Below are 12,458 nucleotides of genomic sequence, written 5' to 3' on the forward strand. Positions count from 1 at the left end.
CTGATTTTCCAATATAAAAATAATAAAATAATATATTTGTATTATTTAATGAGCTCTTTGTTTTTACTTTATTACTTTCAACCACTTTTATGCTATATAAAACACATTCAAAGTTTTAATCGTGTCTGTAGTGTCCAGATATTTTTTGGGAGGCTGCTGTAGATTTTCCTTTGACTGCCTGCTCTGCCAAATGGTTGACCATGTTTCGACTGTAATGCAATTTAAAAAATAACTGTTTTTAAATAATAGTTTACGCACACACAGCATTATTGGTTTGCAAAAAAAAATTAACAAACATCCTGTTGCGCTACTACACTTGATTTAGGTTTTGTGGTAAGAAAAAAAAAAAAAAACAAGAAACAAAACAGCATGTTAAAATGAGAATCTGGCAAATGAGAATATGGCATACTTAAAAAAAAAAAGATGATTTATTCAAAATTGTTTAATTTATAATATTTTTACAAATAAATTGTTCTTAAACTTCAAATTTTCAGATTTTTTTATTGTATATATATTAATTCTTATACCATAAACTCACATAAATCATTTGGTAGAGGCTGATACTTTAGAAATGATGGTATGTGTTGAAAAAAGTGTGTTGACTAGCGACATTAGGAGTTATTTTTTTTTACTTGATGGGGCAGTAAATATTCTGTAAATATTCTTTTGGAACTGAGAATATCAAGATGAAAAAACAGAGAAAAACACTAAAACTAAGTAAAAGGAAAATATTTCAATGAAATTGAAACTGCTACATATGTATATATAACGAAAGAAAGTAATACATATTCATATTTTGAGAAGACGAAACTGAGCAGCTGTGCTAACAAATGCGCAAGTTAAACAAGCATACGTGGGCGAATAATGCAGTGTCACATACGCAGGGCCGCATTTGACGTGTTTCAATTTGGAGATTAACGGCAACTCGCGACCAACAGGCAACACGGCGAGACAAATGAAATGGGTAATGAGGCTATATGAGGCAATCCAGCAGACTGGCCCGGCAGCCATAGCTGTGACTGTGCCGTTTAAAGAAACAGTCAAACGGTAATCACGCAGCCGTGAATCATAAGCCTTAGGTAAGCTATGTAATGCTGGTAAGACGGTGAGCTGTGTTTTATTGGTGCAGAAAGAGAAATCCCTCACACCATTCAGAGAAAGAATCACAACAGTAATACCATTAACTTGCACCAGGGATCTCCAAATGCCATTTAATTGCCAATAGCAGGCCCATTGTTTGGTGCGGGTAAACACAGACTTGGCAAGAGGGGGGTTCAAGTTGAAGGAGTGTCAGACTCTGGGCGTCTGGCGACCAGTGGCCCCTTCTCCCAGTCCCTAAAATACGGAGAGGGATTTACACACACACACACACACACACACTAGCATAGCCCCCTCATCTCCACCTAAGCTCCAGAGTAACTAGCTTAACTAAAGTCTTCAGAGACGGTAAATTGGGGCAAAGTCTTCTCTTCCTCTTCTTAATACCAGATTTGTTCGACAATGTGATTTGAGGCTTGTCTATTCAAGGCCTTTTTGCTTTCTGAGCAAAGGGCTTGAGGCTCAAGGCCATTTTACCCCACTCATATTATAGGCCCATTTTCTTGTGTGTGTGTGTGCACACAAGTGGATTTGTGTGTCTGCGTGCTTGTTATATGGAGGTGTTGTGTTTATAATTCTGATTAGGTCTGTGGGGTTTTCATTTCGCCGTGTATGGTGAATGTGAAGCAGCGCCGCTGTAGCAGGTGGTTGTTATTTAGTTGTATCGGTTTCTTCTATTTTACGTTTCTCTTTTATGTCCGACAATGGTTTCAGGGAAAGTGGTGAATTGTTTATGCCGCTCTGTTTATGCGGTAAATACGTGTCTTTGGGGTTTTGTTCGCCGTTGTCTGACAGGCTTGTTCTAGGAGGGCTGTGATTGGCTGCGAGCTGCGCGCAGTATGTGTGTGCGCGCTGTGGCTCACAGCAAACTCTATTGTCCAGCACTAGAGTCTGGCCAATGAACAGCCATCAGCAGTCCTCGCCGCTGATTGAGTTTGACAGCGCTTCAGGAGGAGGCAAGCAAAACGTTTTTTGGCCTTTCATTTGAAAATAAAAAAAGATTTTTGTTCTGTTTTTTTTTTTAAGAGGCCTCCTTTCTTTCTTACCTCACTCACCCCCTCCTTTCCCAGCAGCCTCTGCTCTTCTGTTCTGACCGGGAGGTTAAATATTGGAGAGTTCAGACCTATAAAGAAATTCAAAATAGTCTTTAACGGTTGTCGTAGCTCTATTGTAATCTTCTTTGCACTGTTGTAACGTTACACAGTAGACAATTTTTTACTATTTTCTTTTGTTTTTACTTGGAACTCAACCCTGTTGAAAACGCCCGTATGGCTGGTCACCAGCATAGACTGTGTTTTGTATGCTGGTCCCATAGCATGCAATGCTGTTGGACTGCTGGGTTTCTGCGCAAACGTAACCCCCAAGGCTAATTTGGGCAGTAACTGTTGGTGAAGATTTACAGCAATGCTGGTCCACCGTTTCGACCAGCATCAAAACTAACAAGTGAAAAGCAACCTGCATCAGCAAACCAGCAAAAACATCCGCAGTTTCAGCAGGGTTTGCAACATAAAGACTGAGCTCATGTACTTTATTGCAAGATAGCTGTACTGCATTTACTCTCATCAAATATATTATGTTGAATGTTATAAAAATGTGAAGAAAACAGCTATTTTAACTTTAAAATATATATTTTACAGCATTATTAACATAATTAACCTTCAATCTCATACACAGGTATGGAGATGTTGTAATAGAAAGAAATTAGGGTGTCAATTTATGAAGTAGCATACATTTTTTTGTAGAAAAAAAAGCTGATTTTATTTTAGCAGAAACCACAGTCTATTGTGGTTCATAACATGTATCGCAGTTATCACTGGCACTTTAAGAGCAAATAAACACATATACTGGCACAACACTTTTTTATCTTTATGTGCCTTGTACTTACTAGAGTAACTACAATCATGCTAAATCACATGCAACTGGCCATAAACTGAACCCACATGTAATTAATTTCCATAACTGTGGTTAACTGTGGTTAATGAGTAGTTACAATGTGACAAGGACACCTTAAACAAAGAGTAACCAAAATGAATACCAGTAACTTGTACATGGAGGTCATATAAAGTGAAACTACTGGTCTGTGAGCAGTATTTACAATATTATCTTAACATTATTAATCCACAGTTTTGGCTAACACTCTAAAGCACATTTACAACAGTCTGTATATGAAACCTTGAGATTAAATGAAAGTCAGTTGTCCTTACTGAGTGCATACACTGTAAAACCCAACAGTCAACGTTATAAAATGAAATGAGTGTAGTTACCTCAGAATTGACTGAAAGTTAATTCTACCCATTTGAAAAGAGTTTTAACTTAGTGTTGAAGGTAATGAGTTAATAAAATACCTATAAAATAAAGTTCACGGTACTTATATATAGTTATTTTAACTCAAATAGTTTGTTGCAATCGGTTTCCTCAAGCAGTTTGAGTTGCCTTTATTTATTAGGTTTTACAGTACTCAGTTGGTTTGAGTTCTCTTCATTTATTGGGTTTTACTGTGCTCAAATTGCTTTGTTTATTCAAATGGACTAAGTTCACAGTACTCATTAGGATTAGTTTTTTTTTAAAAATGGTTTGTTGCAATCGGTTTGCTCAAATGGGTTGAAGTAATCAAAATAGGTTGAAGCATCAAAAAAAAAAAGCACAAGTAAATAATGATTAAATAACAATATAACACACGTCCGCCCTTGCGCTGTAAACACACTTAAAAGGCTGTGAATTCCATTTCTTCTAGAGGCCTCATCATTCATTTATTCATTCAGTCATTCATTCCTTTTTTTTGTCAGCTTAGTCCCTTTATTAATCCGGGGTCACCACAGCGGAATAAACCGCCAACTTATCCAACACGTTTTTATGCAGCGGATGCCCTTCCAGCCGCAACCCATCTCTGGAAAACATCCACACACACACACACACACTCATACACTACGGACAATTTAGCCTACCCAATTCAGCTGTACTGCATATTTTTGGACTGGGAAACCGGAGCACCCAGAGGAAACCCACGCGAACACAGGGAGTTTTTGCTGTGAGGCGACAGCACTACCTACTGCGCCACTGCGTTGCCCAGACCTCATCATATCCTCAGAAATTAATATTGCTACGTCTATTTGTTTTTTATACTCTTAAAGTAGCTAAAATTGACTTGTATTTTATGAAAGTCAAAGGTTTCAGCTAAAAATCCTCATTAGCATTCTGCTAAAAACAAAATATTTTGGATGGATTGAGTGTAATTAACTGCAAACTGAAAGAATTTATTCAAATACAAAAACAAAAGCAACACACACATTATTAACCAATAAATCCAAGGTAATGAGCTCTTCTGCTATGTTGTACAGAACCGTTGATGAGAATGTATTCGTGTCATACGTGTGTTGACTGTAATGCACAGTGATTGAAATCCACAGCGCTGTGTGATTTACTTGCAGGCAGGCAAGGTCCCCTGTGCCCCACGCTCCTTATTTAATGCAAATGATTGTCATTTAGAATCCAATGCATTTCTCATGACAGCACATTGCCTAATCAATGTGAAGAGCCGTGTAAAAAAAAACATTGGATCTTTGTAATAGTTGTTTTTGACCGAGTCAAGTGTGGCTGCTAGAAGTAATCTTAACCTGAGATTCAATTATTAGTGCCTGACTAAGCAAAAGCAGAAGGAAAGCTTGATGGAAATGGAAAGGTATGTGTGGGTGAGGATGCCGTAGATGTGGAAATATTAAACGCAACTTCTTTTGCCTATAGAAATGTGTTTAGAAACTCATATACCTTCTTGGGTGTATAGATAAGGGCAGTTTGGGAGTGATAATAATCACGATCTGATCATTGTTTCTGTTTATAAACCCTAAAAAAAATTGCTAGTTATTTTGCAAAAACTGTCAACTATTTTAATTAAATTACTACAATTACAACTACTGTCAAGGCAAGGCAAAAAAAAAAAAAAAAAGAAAAAAGCAGCACAAGTTTTGTAGCGTTTCCACGTTTTAAAAGAAAACTTCATCTTTTTTTTAATAGGCTCATTTTACAACTACCTTAGAGTTAAAAAGATCTCCTGGTCTCTATCAGGTGCACTTTTAGCTAATTTCACTTAAAAAGGACCAAAATATTTAGCTTATTTTTCTATTTGAAGCTTGACTCTTCTGTAATTGCCAAGCGGCAACATCCCACTCTCCCTCGTGAAGCCAATACGGAAGTAACTGAAACCGCAATTCATCGACTCGCCTTTGGGGGCTCCAGGATGTCCAGATGTTCACTGACTGCAATGGTAAATTGGCCAATTTTACAGCTAATAAAAAACATGTTTACAGCCTGGTACAAAAGATGGTTTTGGTGCACATAGCTAATACTACCCTTCATGACAACTGTGAGGGGGGTGAAATTTTTCATAACTCATCCGTTTCGATTATATTAAGTTATAGTAAGTCTGCACAATTAAAGGGTATGGCCACTTGAATAACAGCTAGGTCCTGCTGGTCGCCGTCACGTCACCTTAGCTGATTCTGGCTGATTAGCTGCTGAACTCAGCATATAAATTGTTTTTTGTTTTGTTTTATAAGGCTTTACACAGTCAATTGCATTTGGAATTATTTCCTACAATTATCAGATGATATGGCATGCTGTGGACAATTGTGCTCACAAACCATTCAAGTGGCTTCCATTTCCCAGGTAAGTGAAATCCTTATGTATTTATACCAACTCCATAAATGTATTTGCTTTATTTAATTGTTTTATTTTTGTATTTGTTTTTTATTTTTATGTATTTACAACAATAAAAAAAAATATTTTTTCATATTGTCATAATGGGGTTTTGAGTGTAGAATTAAAGGAAATGAATGAATTTAATCCATTTTGGAAAAAGACTTGTGGAAGAATGTGGAAAAAGTGAAGCGCTATGAATTCTTTCCGAATGCACTGTATATTACATTTGTTCCCAGGTTTCTGTCAGTCCTGCCACGTTTGAAATAAATTTAACATAAACTGCATGCTGCAACGTAGGGGCGCAGTAGGTAGTGCTACAAGAAGGTTGATGGGTCGCTGGTTCAAACCTCGGCTCAGTTGGCGTTTCTGTGAGGAGTTTGCATGTTCTCCCTGTGTTCGCGTGGGTTTCCTCCGGGTGCTCCGGTTTCCCCCACAGTCCAAAGACATGCGGTACAGGTGAATTGGATAGGCTAAATTGTCCAAAGTGTATGAGTGTATGTGTGTGGATGTTTCCCGGAGATAGATTGCGGCTGGAAGGGCATCCGCTGTGTAAAAACCTGCTGGATAAGTTGGTGGTTCATTCCGCTGTGGCGACCCCGGATTAATAAAGGGACTAAGCTGACAAGAAATGAATGAATGAATGAATAAACTGCATGCAATATTCCTTTAAGTCTATGACTCATCCTTTAAGTAAGTGACATCATTTGACGATGATGCGTTTAAGGATGCGTTCCATCATTGAATATGATTTGATGCTTGTTTTTGTATGTTTTTTTTTTTTTTTTGATGAGGACGAGCTTTCTCCTGCCAGACCTGAAGATGAATAAATTAAAAATAGTAAAACTCAACTGTTTATTTCTGGTGGAGTTGTTAAATGAAACTTATTTATTTAGCTGTTTATTTTTTAAATGTGTGCTCCTTTAAACCATAGCTAAGACAATTAAAATTCACCTTTTAAAAATGTCTCTAATCTGTGATCATCATCAAACCCATTTGGCCTGGATTCTGTTAGTACTCTTGAAAAACAATGGTTGTGAATGCCACATAAAAGTTGTATTTTTATTCTTGTCAATGGCTGAATATTCATTTCCTACATTTCCTTTTCTGCCATGGTGACAAAGGATGAGTGTGCTGGCATCAGGCCTCCTGTGGCAATTCACAGTCAGCTGGTGTCACATGGCCTTGATCGTGCATGGCTTCTAAAAGAGGGAAGTGGCAAATTTTAGCACAAAATCTCATTGTCACCTTTTTAATAACAAGCTCCCTGTCTGTTTTCCCAAATGCAGCGTTTGGAGAAAATATCATGGACCGGAAAGAGAAGGTGATTGCGGAACATCTATGACACCATCCTCAAATCACGCTCCGGAAATTCATATATATCGTGTTCGCCAGCTGACAGGCATGGTTAAGCAGTCAGGCACGCTAGGGAATCATCACATCCATGTCCTTCGTGATATGTGCCGATCTAAAAAATTCAGTCAATTAGGATCATCAACAATGCAACAAATAAAAATACTTCCGATTCCAGCACATCAGAAGAGGTTCAAACCCTCGAGACAAAATGACTTTGAGATGATCTCTTCTAAAAAGAGAGAGAGGAGAGGAGATGGGTTGCAATAGAGGAGAGATTGGTGAAAGGACAGCATGAACTGAATAAACATGCTATGAAGTGGATCTTCCTCTTTCCCAAGGACATTCGGAGTGAGTCTCTCTCTCGACTTCCTTCTCTTTTTTTCATTCTTCATGAAATACGACAGTGGGCTAATGACAGCAACATAAACACAAAAAAGGCAATTTAGCTTCTTCTTGTAAAACTTCTTTGAAAATAAAGGAATTTTAATTATGCTGCACAATGAAAAAGAAAAAAAAAAACGGGGGGGAGGGAGAGAGAAAACACTCACGCACAGTAAACAAAGCTGAAACAATTATCTTCTGGTGACCAGTGTGTGTTTTTAGAACACTCATTTAATCTTTTATTTACTGCGGAGAGAGGAAGAGCGAGGGAGGGAGAAAACATGCATGTTTGAGAGTGGGAGTGAGAGAGATAGGAGGGGAGGGGTGTGAGAGAGGCTAGGGTGAAAAGAACAAGATAACGTGCAAACATTTTGCATATCCTTGCCCTAATAAGTAAAAGATGCCTTTTTTATGTGGCAAATCATTCAGCTTGCATTGCACAATGTCAATTGTCATTGAAGACCAACATTTACCACCCCTACGACAAATCAACTGTGGTTACCACTCATCAGCGCATGTTAATGAATTGACATTGAACAACGAGGATGGGCTTGGAATAAATTTGGCACAAATGTATTTAGTCAATCAGCTTGCCCTCCTTCCTGTTGGCCCTCTGACACTGAAGTGGCATTTAAGTGACAGATTAATTATTTGAAGTTGTTTTCAGGTGCTTTCACACTGTTTAATTGCATGGTTCGAACCAGTTACCACATCTGCCACCACACAGAATTTTACACCTGTGCTTCTTCAGTCCAAATTGAGATGCACTTAAATCATCAAGATGTTTACTCATTGCTACTTTACATAACCATCAGTACATTTAGATGGACAAAAATATTCTGATATTACAATACACTGATTAAGGGTGCTTTCACACCTGCCTTATTTAGTTCGGTTGAATCGCACTAGATTTTTTTCCCCTCTTGGTGCAGTTTGTTTGGGCAGGTGTGAATGTAGCAATCGCACTCGAGTGTGCACCAAAAACAGATCAAAAAAGCACACCAAGACCTCCTTGAAGAGGTGGTCCCGGTAAACTTTCAAACCAACCCTGGAGCGGTTCGTTTGTGGTGAGAATATGATCTGACCTATACAGACCTAACCGCCTTTTCGGACTAATCCAGCTGCAGTAAGCCGATGCGCTGTGCATTATGGGATATGGAGGAAAAATATTTGTTGACAGTGCTTTACCGACAGAGAGAGAGAGGGAAAAACTTTACCTGATGAATCGTTGGTAATATTTCCACAAGACAACCATTACGCAGTTGTGTAAAGTGCACCTAAAATGACGTGCGATGCACCTTCACAGTTCGCAATGCCTTTAAACATTGTTTATCAGCTGCAACTGCACTTCATTCACAAAATGTATAGTTAGTCTAAAGTGATGTATACAAAATATGTGGTATACTATGAGCAGCGATACAATCAGCCAGCGCATTTGTCCCTCCATGGTCAAAAGCCACATTTTGTGTCTGCCAGTTTGTTTACTTGCGGAGTTCCATTGTCATTTTCCCGCATGTGAATTTTTAAAAATCGATAAGCAGTTTAGGAAATATGTTCAACAGCATCTGGCCAATGAGTAATGTGGGTTTTGTCAGATGACTGCATTTTGGTTCTTTTCAACTGGTTTGGACTGGTTCGGACCAGTGTGGTGTGAAAAAACCCAAGATAATAGGAAATGCTACAATGTATTATTTATTGCCCTTGGTCCGGACCAAATGAACCAAACTACAGATGTGTAAAGGCTCGTACACACCTTGACACTTTTAGTTTGCGTTTATCGTTAGCATTTTCAGGACGTCTTTTCGGATTCAAACCCAAGCGATTTTCACTGACATCAAGCAGAAGAGTATGCAAAATCACTCATTCTGACACCCACTTGTAACAGAAGAAGAAAGAAAGTTGACATGCTTGTTGTCCACGTTCATATTGCCTTGTGCTCCACGTTCATATCGCCTTTGGTCATCTTCTTCAATGTTCGCTCACATTGACAGTTTTGCGCTTGAGCGCCTCCAAGTGCTGTGTACTGTAATTTCGGCAGCTCTGTGCACGTGAACAAAAGTGCCAATCTGATTATTAGAAAAGGTTTTGTTGCAGTGCGTCAAAACAAACAAACGAACAAAAAACCCCTCATGCTCGTTTTTTTTTTTTTAATGAAGCTTTTATGCCTGCTATTTTGTGCGTTGGTGATCACATTGACGCCCTTTATTTAGTTACAAGGCATTACACGTCGAAAATATGCCTTTAGAGTGTAACATTTAGGCAGATTTTGAGTATCTTAGGTGAAGTTATAGTACATAGAAATCGAATTAGGATGAATAGTATTACTATTTTCGGGCGACACAGAGGCAGAATGGGTAGTGATGTCGCCTTACAGCAAAAAGTCGCTGGTTCAAGTTTGCATGTTCTCCCCATGTTCGCATGGGTTTCCTCCAGGTTCTCCGGTTTTCTCCACAGTCTAAAGACGTGCTGTAGGTGAATTGGGTAAGCTAAATTGTCTGTGGTGTATGTATGTATGTCATGGTTCTCCAGATTGGGGGTTAAGCATTGGGCTATCAACCCACTAGACCCAAGACTAAATGTTACAAAACAATATGGTCTGGCTAAATATTAACTTTGAAATAAAATGGCGCTTGGAGTAAGTAAGTAAGTATGTATTCCTATTTTGGTCAATTTATTGAAGTGCAGTATCGTCATGCATACACGATAATCATACAACTGCTGTTATATAAGCACCATTTTGAGGCACAATTTGTGACATTACACACACAAGGCCATTTTCTACAATTTAAAAAAAAATTGCCTTTATTTTGACAGGACAGTACGATGTCTGGAAGTATGGGATCTTGTAATGTTCATGAGTTGGGACTTGAACTCAGGACACCCGCATCGATGTTGCTGTATATGTTGGTGCACTGTCCACTATGCTATCAGCACCAATAGTGGTCAACAATCTGACAAGCAAAATGGCAAGACCTTGAACAAAAATCCATATTGGCCTCTCACTGTTTTCAAGTATAGCATGACACATTAATACCTACATTTGAATCTACTCCTAAATCTTTATAGGGTTGATATGTGAAATTCTGGAGCAAATGGTGGATGGGATTATGTGGGTATGACATGATGACGTACCATCAATCAATCTATGTACTATGATATCTAAAGCTGAAACATGAAAGAAATACTCTAAAAGCAACTCATGTAAATTCAAGTCTTGTTCAAAATAAGGTAAATAATGAAATACATTTTTTCCATGTAAATGTACCCAGTTATGAAAAAGGGATACTGTTAGTCACATAACTTTTGGTTTAGTTTGTAGCAACACAGAACAACACTTGTGCTTGTTTGCCACAAATGCATAGCAAACATTTTATAGTAGATACAATAGGAATCCCTGTCAGCTCTGTAGCCAAGCACTATAATATATATATATATATATATATATATATATATATATATATATATATATATATATATATATATATATATATATATATATAGAGCAAACTATAAATTAACATTTTGTCAGAATAAATGCCATATCACAAGCAAACTTTATCAGTCTACATGGACCATACTGCAGATCACCTTTTGAAGATGTGGTTTGCAGGTGTATACCAGTGTCCAGAATGCAGAGTTAACATCTACCAAACAAATTCTGACATCCAATTAATGAAAATGCACCAAAATGCTAGTTTGAAAATGCATGTCAGGTCAGATCGCCCTAAAGAAAATAAAGCATTTCTGTTCATCCGCACAACAACATAGAGTTCACACTAGGGAGTTATTTAAACAATTATGCAAAACAATGCTATACAAGTAGCTACACTAATTCAGATTTGCTGTTAAATTCTATTTCTACGCCTGCTCACCTTCTCTGGTGAGCTCAGCTAATCCCCTCTCTGAACAGAAATATTAACACATACAAGTATATACGTTTTATGTATTGACTTGTGCTTTATTTTACCTGCAGTAAATGCTGCAGTCCCAGTCCAGTGCAAATACTGTGGGATCAAGTTGCAATGGTGTGGAAGTGATGTGAGAGGCACTCAAAAGGCTATTACGCGTGTAGGCCGCCTCTGAATGACATATGGTGATTAAACTAAGTGGATGTCCAGCGGGAGACCGGTGTATAAGAAACTTAATTAAAGCTATCACTGTCAACAGCCAAACGAGCTTATTGACACCTCGGCCTGTGCTGCCACACCAGCTCACGTAGATCTTTATCAGTCTTTACTCAAAAGGTTCTTGGCTGGCGTCTGCTAGTTTCCCTTTTAGGGTGTTAAACACCAAGCAAGGCATCAGTGTTATCCTTCCCGTGCCCCTTTCACCAACTTACATGTGTGAATGTGTGTGTTCGCTTATTGTAGTTGCTGGGGTAAGATAGCAGAGAGGGGCCACAAAGCTCTGTTTGCATCGAGCAGGAGAAGGAGAGGTGAGGGAGAAAATTCCATAGGATTAATCTTCTTCAAGGCACCCCAACACCCGCTCTTGCAGTCCCTAGCCACCCCCGACCGTAACTTCAGCTGTGCAGCCCGGTGTTAAAAGGCCCAGAGGAATACCGTTTTTGTCATCCCGTTGATTTGGGGGGAAGAATAAGAGAAGTTTAATCCCTATTGTCCGTGGGTCTGGTCGGGAGGGGGGTTGGCGGCTGTAAGATGATCCAACCGGCCTTGCTAATCCTCCCGTACCCAATGGAACCCCCCCTCCCAAACACCTCAACAATGGCACAGCCCTAACTGGGAGTCAGACCCCAATGTCCACATTCTAAAGAGGAAAATGAAGTGAAGTAAAAAGTTGCCCCAACTGAGAGAATGGAGTGCAGGATGGAAGGACAGAAGGCGGAGAAGACTAAAGGAGGTGTGGGTGGCAGAATACCTTGTGTCCTTCGGAAAGCTGTTGTTGCTCTTTTACGGGCTCCTTGGCAACAG

At 38.8% G+C, this 12,458-nt stretch overlaps 1 long non-coding RNA gene across 1 annotated transcript in view; it reads right to left on the reverse strand.

Moving 5' to 3' along the window:
* Positions 1–483: 483 nt before the first annotated feature.
* LOC141378416 (uncharacterized) overlaps positions 484–12,458 on the reverse strand; it is a 61,222-nt gene continuing 49,247 nt past the window's right edge. Inside the window, exons 5-6 of the long non-coding RNA XR_012393018.1 lie at positions 2,145–2,221; positions 484–1,335 (exon numbers count right to left, since the gene is read on the reverse strand). This is a non-coding gene — a long non-coding RNA (uncharacterized lncRNA). The remainder of the gene's footprint in view (positions 1,336–2,144; positions 2,222–12,458) is intronic.

Source organism: Danio rerio, chromosome 17 (genome assembly GCF_049306965.1).
Source record: "Danio rerio strain Tuebingen ecotype United States chromosome 17, GRCz12tu, whole genome shotgun sequence".
Classification (NCBI taxonomy): domain Eukaryota; kingdom Metazoa; phylum Chordata; class Actinopteri; order Cypriniformes; family Danionidae; genus Danio; species Danio rerio.